The following is a 9,328-nucleotide window of genomic DNA, read 5'->3' as shown; positions in this document are numbered from 1 at the left end:
GTCATTACTAATATGAATGTATTATTCAAACCGCTGCTGACGCAGTCCTTGTCACATGATACCTGATTATTTTCTCATCGCTGATCAAGATGGACCAATCACAGTCCTTTGTGATTACAGAATTACGCGTTTTGGGTGATAATTTTATAGAGACTACTGAAGCGGATTTCTGTTCGATCATCAGGTTCTATTCCTTATAAATAATAAAAACTAACGATTATGCTTTTCGGTGTACACACGTCTGTAGAAAGGGAAAAAACGAGCTAAGATTTCAAGGCGTCTCAATGGTGGATTCGGATTTCTGGGCCACCGCTTGGAAGAAGCAAAACCACTGATAGGAAAGTTTTTTTGATCATCAGCATTTGCTTCCCACTGGTTAAAGATCACGGTTAATGTGTTTCCTCAAAGAGTATCATGAAACGTGGATTTCATCCGATGTTTCCAGTTTATTTGCATCCTCGTGCGTCCTAAAGGCGAAACACGGCGGTAGAGGTGTTTAGTTTTGAGGTAAGTGGTTTATTTCTAGGAGAAATGTAGAGGCGCGTGAATGCTTGACCGCTTTTGTTTAGTTATACTTTCTGGAAATACCCGGCATGTGTTATTATGGACGTGCTTTTAACAGGGCAAACATCAAAACAGGGTTAATGTTTAGAAATGTTTACTGTTAAGCGGCTTATCAGTTATAAAGAAATTAAATTTGACTGTCGATTCATCTTGTTAAAAAGTCAACAGGTGTAGGCGACATACCGTACTATTTAGCCTAATGACAGTGTTTATACAACATATATTCTGAAAACTAAGTATGCTTTTTTTTTTTTTTACTTATTTATATCTTTAGGACCTAAAATTGTGATATTTTTAAATCCACAATAAAAGCCTTCAATGCAATACTAAAAAATAAAAATATAATGCGGTTTAAAAACACAGTAATAATATCTAAGCTGTACATTAAAGTTATTTATTTATTTATGCATTTATTAATTAAATGACTAGCCACTGTATTCATAATTTAAGTTTTGTAAAAGTTTAATCAGGTATTTTTTTTTGTCTGTTTAATTCTTATCTTTAGTCTGAAAAATAATGCAGTTTATTTAACCAGGTAAGTCAGTTGAGAACCATTTCTCATTTACAATGACGACCTGGCCAAGAGGCAGCATAAAAAGCAGGTACAATACAATAAAAAACATAATAAAGTTACAAATAACACAATTATAAACGATAACATATAAAAACAAACAGATAACTAAAAACAAGTACAATGGTCTTGTACTATTGACTGAATTAAATTTTTAAAGGAAGAGAGCGAAATAAATGAACTAAGCTTTAAAGTCTGCTGCAGATGATTCCAATCATATGCAACAGAAAACTGAAAAGAGCAACGACCAAAGGACGTACGGACTTTAGGTATGCAGAAATTAATGAAACTACTAGAGTGCAGATTACGACTTGTATTATGAATATTAAGAAGTGACTGTAAATATAATGGCGTTTTCCCGATAAGAGTTTTATAAATGAACAGAAACCAATGAATTTGTCTACGAGAATGAAGAGAAGACCAGTTCAATAAAGAGTACAAGTGGCAATGGTGAGTGTTAAATTAAGCTCCAGTCACAAAGCGGATTGCTGCATGGTAAATAATATCCAGTTTATGAAGGAGAGTTTTTGAAGCAGACCTGTAAACTATATCACCATAGTCCAAAATTGGGAGAACTGACATTTTAACCAAAAGCTGTTTTGAAAAATGTGTAAAAGAAGATTTGTTACGATAAAGAAAACCGATATGAGATTTAACCTTTCTGAGCAGTACATTTATGTGAGTTTCAAATTACAATTTGCTATCAAGCCAGAGACCAAGGTATTTGTAGCATTCAACATAATCAATCTCAGAGCCGTCCAATGAGAGAATTTTAGGCAAATATTCAACATGTGATAGATTTCTGTTAAAAACCATACATTTTGTTTTATTTGTATTTAAAACTAATTGTAGACTAGAGAACACACGACAAAATAATGATCTTTAAAATAGCATCATATGACCCCTTTAACCAGACAGGCATCAGACGGCACAGTAAGCAGCAGTGGCCTCTGTTACTCAAGTGCTCTTGGAAACAGACACCTGAGCCACAGCCTCCTCATCCTCCCCCACCCATGACATCACACGGCTCTTATCTGCTGCCAAACACAAAGCTGCATTTAGCTCGCAGTAATCAGCGCTGTGACCTAACCTGCCGTGGACTTTGTAGAAAACGAAGCGTTTGAGAGAGGCGGGGCATAGCCTACAATAACGTACAGTATTTGAAAAATAATGTGTTTTTTGAACATTAAAGCATGTCAACATATTCTGTTACACCAAATACACAAAATAATGATCTTTAAAATAGCATCATATGACCCCTTTAACCAGACAGGCATCAGACGGCACAGTAAGCAGCAGTGGCCTCTGTTACTCAAGTGCTCTTGGAAACAGACACCTGAGCCACAGCCTCCTCATCCTCCCCCACCCATGACATCACACGGCTCTTAACTGCTGCCAAACACAAAGCTGCATTTAGCTCGCAGTAATCAGCGCTGTGACCTAACCTGCCGTACACTGGAGATGCGTGAAGATTTAGGTGTGCTTTTTTGTAAGTTTGATTCACGTAATATGCTGAAATAATGGATCTATGAACTCTGCTGGACTCAACTTGGAGTTCTCAAGATCTGAGGTAAGATGTCATGCAAGGAGTTTGTTAAAATGTGAGGAGAAATGCATATGAAATATATGTAATAAAAACCTGTGGCATGAGTTCTGAGCCAGGTATAGAGCAAACTGAGCAGTGTGATCGACAGCAGACAATGAATTTAGAATTTCTTTAAATTTCTTTTTTTCAGTAGTTTAAATGTTTTCTAATGTTACGCAGACCTGCCAACTTGTATGCGTTTTGCGTAGCGCATTTTAACCTCAAAGTACGCTGGCATGATTTGTCGCTCTAAAATATGCAAAAACCTGGTGACGCCTGTGCTCGCATAGTACTCAAATCAAGCAACACAAAAGAAGAAGAGTTTGACCAATCAGAACGCTGGGTTCATTCCCTAAATAACAAGCAGGCATGATTGACAAATGCGTAAGGCCTTTCATTAAAAAGAGGCCGCAGATCGATGGCAACACAAAATCCCGCTCGATCCCTCCTCTATTCCCGCCATCTGATTTCTTAAGCGAGTACAGTACAGTAGTCATTACTTTGTGTTTTTTTTTTGTTTTTATTTTGTTTTATTTTTTTTTCGATTTTGATTTTAAATAATTTCTGTGCATTTTATTTCTCTCGGAACTGGCTCTGTTTGTGTGTGTCCGTGAGTCTGCGTGCTGAGATGAGGAAATGCCTCCCCGCTTATAACGCGAATTTGAAAACAACACATGCCGTGATGACTATGACTTGTAATGAGAAGCGTTTCTAAACCTGCTGTCCAACAAAAGAGAACGTTACAACATGTTTTTACTCCACAACATCAGTTGAGTGTTTGAAATAACTTTTGTGATCTGATGTGGCTTCTTATCACAGAATGTGTCAGAAAATATATTCTATAGTGTAAAAAAGGTTATGTTGATAAGCAATGGATTATAAATATACAAAATTATTATGAAAATACCCGAGATGGCTTGAAGAACACTGATAAACTATACATTGCCGCAGTCGAGTGTTTATTGTCTTAATATTGCGTCATTCAAAACGTTTCTATCTCTTTTAAGTCAGCTACAGCGACAGCTGGATGTCTTTGTCCATATTAGGGATTTCCTGGAACATCAGGAGCTCTATTACTATTGTGATGCAAATGTGGTTTCTGTGCGAGGGCACCCTCCGGCTTCCAGACATTACATGTGTTTATAGCGTGCAATAATGGCCAATCAATAAAAAAATAATACTTCTCTCAAAAGAAATTTGAAGTAGATCCATGTTTTTCTGCAGTGTACAGACTTGTACTGGAGTTTTAATTAACGTGAACTGGAGTTTTTTAAAATAGCATTTTAAATCGCAAATTTCCAGAACGCTGACTGTTACTATAGCAACCGGGAATTCTAACAGCAGCTGAAGTGCCGTTACTTTACTGATTAGTGATTGGCTCTTTTATTCAGAAGGCGGTGCTTCCTTCGATAGAGCGGCCATATTGAGCGTTGCATTTTTGCCCATTCCGAGTGACACGTCTTGGGTATTCTATAGTCTTTGACTGTGCTGTGGCTTTGGTGTGTGTGCTATATGGAGCAGAGCAGATGCTTTCAGTTTACAATTGTAGCATCCATTGTCCAACTGAACTAAATGGTTTTTATTTCTATAAAACAGTGGGGGCAGTACCACGGTGGGCAAGTAATGTATTCAGTGTACCGCCGAACACATAGATCACAACAGCATAGACCACCGCAGCAAGCCTAAAAGAAAGAATAAAAAAAAAAAAATAGAAATATAACAAAAATGTATTTGCTATCATAATTTAATGTGTCCTTGAGCATACATGTCTTTAAAAAATCTTGCTGAGCCCAAGCTTTTGAATGGTAGTGTTTGAGGAATAAAAGTGCTGCTTGTCTTGTCAGGTAGAGATCTGATTAAACAGATGGTTTTCAATGGGTATGTTGATAAATATGCTGTGGTTTTCCAGCTGTAACACTTATCTCATGGTCTTGGACAGAACTGTGGCCCTCATGCTTTGAAGTTTTAATCATTGTTGCTATGGCAATTAAAAAAAAAAACAAGTAGTTACACATCAAGCTCCACCTCCACACCTTTCATTTGTGACCCTCCCCCAAAAAAAAAAAAAATAGAAATATAACAAAAATGTATTTGCTATCATAATTTAATGTGTCCTTGAGCATACATGTCTTTAAAAAATCTTGCTGAGCCCAAGCTTTTGAATGGTAGTGTTTGAGGAATAAAAGTGCTGCTTGTCTTGTCAGGTAGAGATCTGATTAAACAGATGGTTTTCAATGGGTATGTTGATAAATTTGCTGTGGTTTTCCAGCTGTAACACTTATCTCATGGTCTTGGACAGAACTGTGGCCCTCATGCTTTGAAGTTTCAATCATTGTTGCTATGGCAATTTAAAAAAAAAACAAGTAGTTACACATCAAGCTCCACCTCCACACCTTTCATTTGTGACCCTCCCCCAAAACACACACACACACACACACTCACTCACTCACTCAAGCATTACTAATGTGGCTTTCTGGAGAACTCCATAGACTACAAACAGTTACGATTTCACTGCAGCTTTTGAACTGCAGTAGATCAGGAACCACTTCAAAACGTGCATTGATCAGAAGGTGTGGTCTTTTCAGGTCAGAGTAATAAAAGAGGCTTTATGTCTCAAATGACATTTAATAGCACTCAGTTTCCACACCCAGAAGGACAATTTATAATTTTGCATTCATAATGACTCGGGGTTTATTGTTGACATAATATTGCACTATGACATTCATGACAAATCTTGAGACTCGTGTCACTGAGAACTACTTCATTCACATTTTCAGTTCTTTGCAGATGTTTATCTGATGTCTCATTTTTGATGCAGGGAGAAACTGAAATTCCTGTTTGTTATACTTCTTTTTTCCCCCCAGTTAAGCTATATATCTTTAAACCAAACATGTTTATACTGGCTGATCTTGCCAAGTCTTTTCTCAAATGTAAAAAAGAAGCAGGCTCAGTAGTCACGATCCGGTGTCAGTAAGGGACACCAGTATCAAATGTCACTATTGAGTGTTGCTGTTCAATGTGCTTGAAACAAAAACAGTGGTATTTACCTGATGCTGTACAATTTTCTATATAGTACGATCAAGTTTTTGCTCACACTATTGGCAAGCAACTGCACTGAACTTGGTCATGTGGTGTATGTTTTAGTACTTCCTCTGAATAATGCCAAAAATAGTGCCCTACCTATATTGTAAACCTATTTATTTGGCTATTCAGACTAGGAGTGGGTGGTATGGCCAAGTTAGATGAATTTGTTTCTTTACTGGAACAGATTTGGATAAATTTAGTATTATATCACTTTCTCACCAATGAATCCTCTGCAGTGAATGGGTGCCGTCAGAATAAGAGTCCAAACAGCTGATAAAAACATCACAATAATGCACAAGTAATCCACACCACTCCAGTCCATCAGTTAACATCTTGTGAAGTGAAAAGCTGCATGTAAGAAACAAATTCATCATTAAGACGTTTTTATCTTTAAACCGTTGCTTCCATCTAACATACGAGTCCTGTATCTATAATATTGCTTTCTCCCGTAAAAAGTCATCTTGTCTGAATCAGGAGAGAAATATGTACAAATCAAGCATCGTTTAAAAGTGAAATCCAGTCCAAAACAGTTGGAAACAAATATGTCTGTGGAGGACAGGGTAGACGACTTCACTGGGAGAAGTGTTATTATGGGTGGTTAAAATGCCTTAATATTTTTTTCTTACAATCACAAGATTTTAACTGATGGACTGGAATCATGGGGATTACTTGTGGGTTATTGTGATGTTTTTATCAGCTGTTTGGACACTCATTCTGACGGCACCCATTCACTGCAGAGGATCCACTGGCGAGCAAGTGATGTAATGATACATTTCTCCAAATCTGATGGAAAAAACAGACTCGTCTACATCTTGGATGGCCTGAGAGAGTATATTTTCAGCAATTTTTATTTTTATGGGTGAACTTTTCCTTGAAGAACATGACATCTTGAACAACAAATAGTTTCATTACCCAATTACCTAAATTTAATTGCATTTTTTTTAATTTTATTAAATTTTGGTTTTGTTTTTCAGCTAAAGGAAAACTTTAAATTTGGTGTCGTTAAAAAAATCATTTCGGTGTGTCATTACTACTAATACAAAATACTTCCTCGTTGGATTAGTTTCTTCTCTCTCTCTTTGTATCTCTTTCTCTGTATAAGCATATAGTGGTATAGAAGAATCTTTATTGTACTGTTTCATTATTTGCATTTAGCATTTTCTTTCCTGTTGTCCACAAACTTATCCTATCAGACTTGTGGCCCATTTTTGGGTCGCAACCCACCAGCTGAGAACGACTGTCATATCAGAAACCTCTAGGGTTTATGATAATTCATATCCATCTAACTATCCAGCTAGAATTCGATTGGACTCATATACTGTACAAATTGTAGTCTTTTGTATGAAATTACTCCTAGTGTGTGCATAATTACTCTGCTTTGTTTTCAAAAAGACAGGCTTATTTGATATGGAAATACATTTTAATATAGAGTAGGGGCTTGTTATATCACTTGGGGGCAAAAAAGATTAAAAAGCAAAACAAAAGTAGCTGTTTCTTCAGCAACATTGTCCGCTAATTAAATTTTACACCTGAGGCACTTATGCAGCCCTGATTATTTCGAGACTACCAAGGCCAATACCTGAGCATGTTATTGCCTGTTTTAAACGTTGACTGTGCAGTATTTTGCCGCACAAAAGTTGCACTATGCTGATTACTGAGGTTTACCCAAACTCAAAGGCCTAATAATCTTCTTGGGCCTCCTTTCAGAGTCTTGACACATGATAATTATCTCATAATTCAGATAAGCTGCCCCGATTGTTAGGTCAGATCGAATTATTATAATTTGTCATTTTGCAGATGCATGAAATTCGAAAAGACATTGATTGCAGGGTCCTCATGGATCATCATGCGATGGAATGCTTCGTTTGAGGGTGAAACATGCTGATAGGTTTTTTAGTAATTCTCGTCAAGTTTCGATTATGTAATATTATTACAATTTTAAATAAGGGTTCTCTGTTTATTTTTTTTTAAATGTGAATTATTCCTGTTATGCAAAGCTGAATTTTCAGCATCAGTCTTCAGTGTCACATGATCCTTCAGAAATCTGCCACTATAGAAACATTTCTTATTATTATCAATATTGAAAACATTTATGCTGATCAATATTTTTTGTGGAAACCGGGAGGATGAATATAAAGGATCGATGATGCTAACTTCTGAACTGGCCTACAAAAATACACCATCCCTGCAGGTGGTATAAATATATATACCTATATATAATATGTATATGTACCCAGCTCTATCTCAGTCTGTTCATATAACTGTTTCTAAATGCCCGTGTTGATAAAACTCAGTTTGTCTCCAGGTCTGCTGATTTCCCTCCGTCCTCATGAAGTCAGTATTGTTCATTACTATGAATAAGCAGGTGTCAGAGAAAGAGGTTTCTGTAACCATTTCAGCTGAGAGGAAATCTATATTTGATCTTTGTTATTGTCACATCAGCAAAGTGTTTCAAAGTGTGTGATGAAACAACTTCCCCTTTTAAATTGTTGCTGGCATTACTCTTTGTGCAATAGAACATTATGAAAGGAAACCAGAAGAGCCACACCTCAAGGTGGGAAGCCATGTTTCTCCTTTGATGTAGATGAACTCCACGTATCGTCCATGTATTTGAAGTATAAGCTTATATAGGTATATATCATCTTACAGCACAGGTGTATTGTAGTGAAATGTTAGACAGCTTAAAGGCAGTTTCACTTGTCACTACGGCATTCAGGTTCAGCCAGGCGTTTCAGTCCTGCACAGAAGAAATCACTTTTTTAAATCAATATTCTTGAGTCTCATTAACTAATAATTGCATAGATTATTCATATTCATACGCATACGCAAAATTCTGCCTTATTCACAAAACATTCATGTACGTGTATTTGTTCTTAACCTAGTTCTAATGTTAATGAATTTGGAGTATTGAGAGACCGTGTACCAATGCAGGGTTACTAGTTAGCATGAAATCATATATTTGCATATTAACATACAATCAAATATTTGTATGTATATATAACTGCTAATAAACAGAGAGCACACTAGTAATATGCATGCTAGTTAATAGTGAGAATTGGTCTTTAAAATAAAGTGTTAAAAGCAGCTATAGAGAAAAAAGAAGTCGCAAGAAAATGTGTATTTTCTGAGAACAAAACTTATCTTACACAATTTTGCCTCCCAAGTAAATGTGTGCTGATATGTTTTCTTCTGGAAAACAAGACGATGCTGAAAAAAAAAAAAAGTAATTTGCATTGCAAAACCAGATATTAAAGGTAAAATGTGAAGGTTGTGTGAAGAGGGAAGGTAGAGCAATCTGAGTACAAGAGAAGAGGATTAGAATGGGTATTATTAGAGCTGTCTGTTTATCTATTCACCTTTCACCTTAAATATAGCAGCGCTGTTTTAACCAATGAAAGAATGGCTGGCTGAAGTATTGCATGTCAGACTGGTTGTTAATTAAGGAATTTGTTTGTTCTATGAGGGTAAACGGCATAAAAACATCCCCATCGGTTCTTTCCCCGCGGGGCCCGGAGTTGCACCCC

The 9,328-nt window shown here is 36.5% G+C and overlaps 1 protein-coding gene across 1 annotated transcript in view; it reads left to right on the top strand.

Moving 5' to 3' along the window:
• The first annotated feature begins 2,560 nt into the window (after positions 1 to 2,560).
• Positions 2,561 to 9,328, top strand: part of LOC107594755 (A-kinase anchor protein 13-like) — a 72,700-nt gene continuing 65,932 nt past the window's right edge. The window contains 1 exon segment of the mRNA XM_016284929.1: positions 2,561 to 2,705. The gene's annotated coding sequence lies outside the window, so the exon portion shown is untranslated.

This window comes from Sinocyclocheilus grahami, unplaced genomic scaffold, assembly GCF_001515645.1.
Source record: "Sinocyclocheilus grahami isolate Dianchi unplaced genomic scaffold, SAMN03320097.WGS_v1.1 scaffold190.1, whole genome shotgun sequence".
NCBI lineage: Eukaryota > Metazoa > Chordata > Actinopteri > Cypriniformes > Cyprinidae > Sinocyclocheilus > Sinocyclocheilus grahami.
Note: the sequence above shows the minus strand (reverse complement) of the source record. Positions and strands in the feature narration are given on the sequence as shown.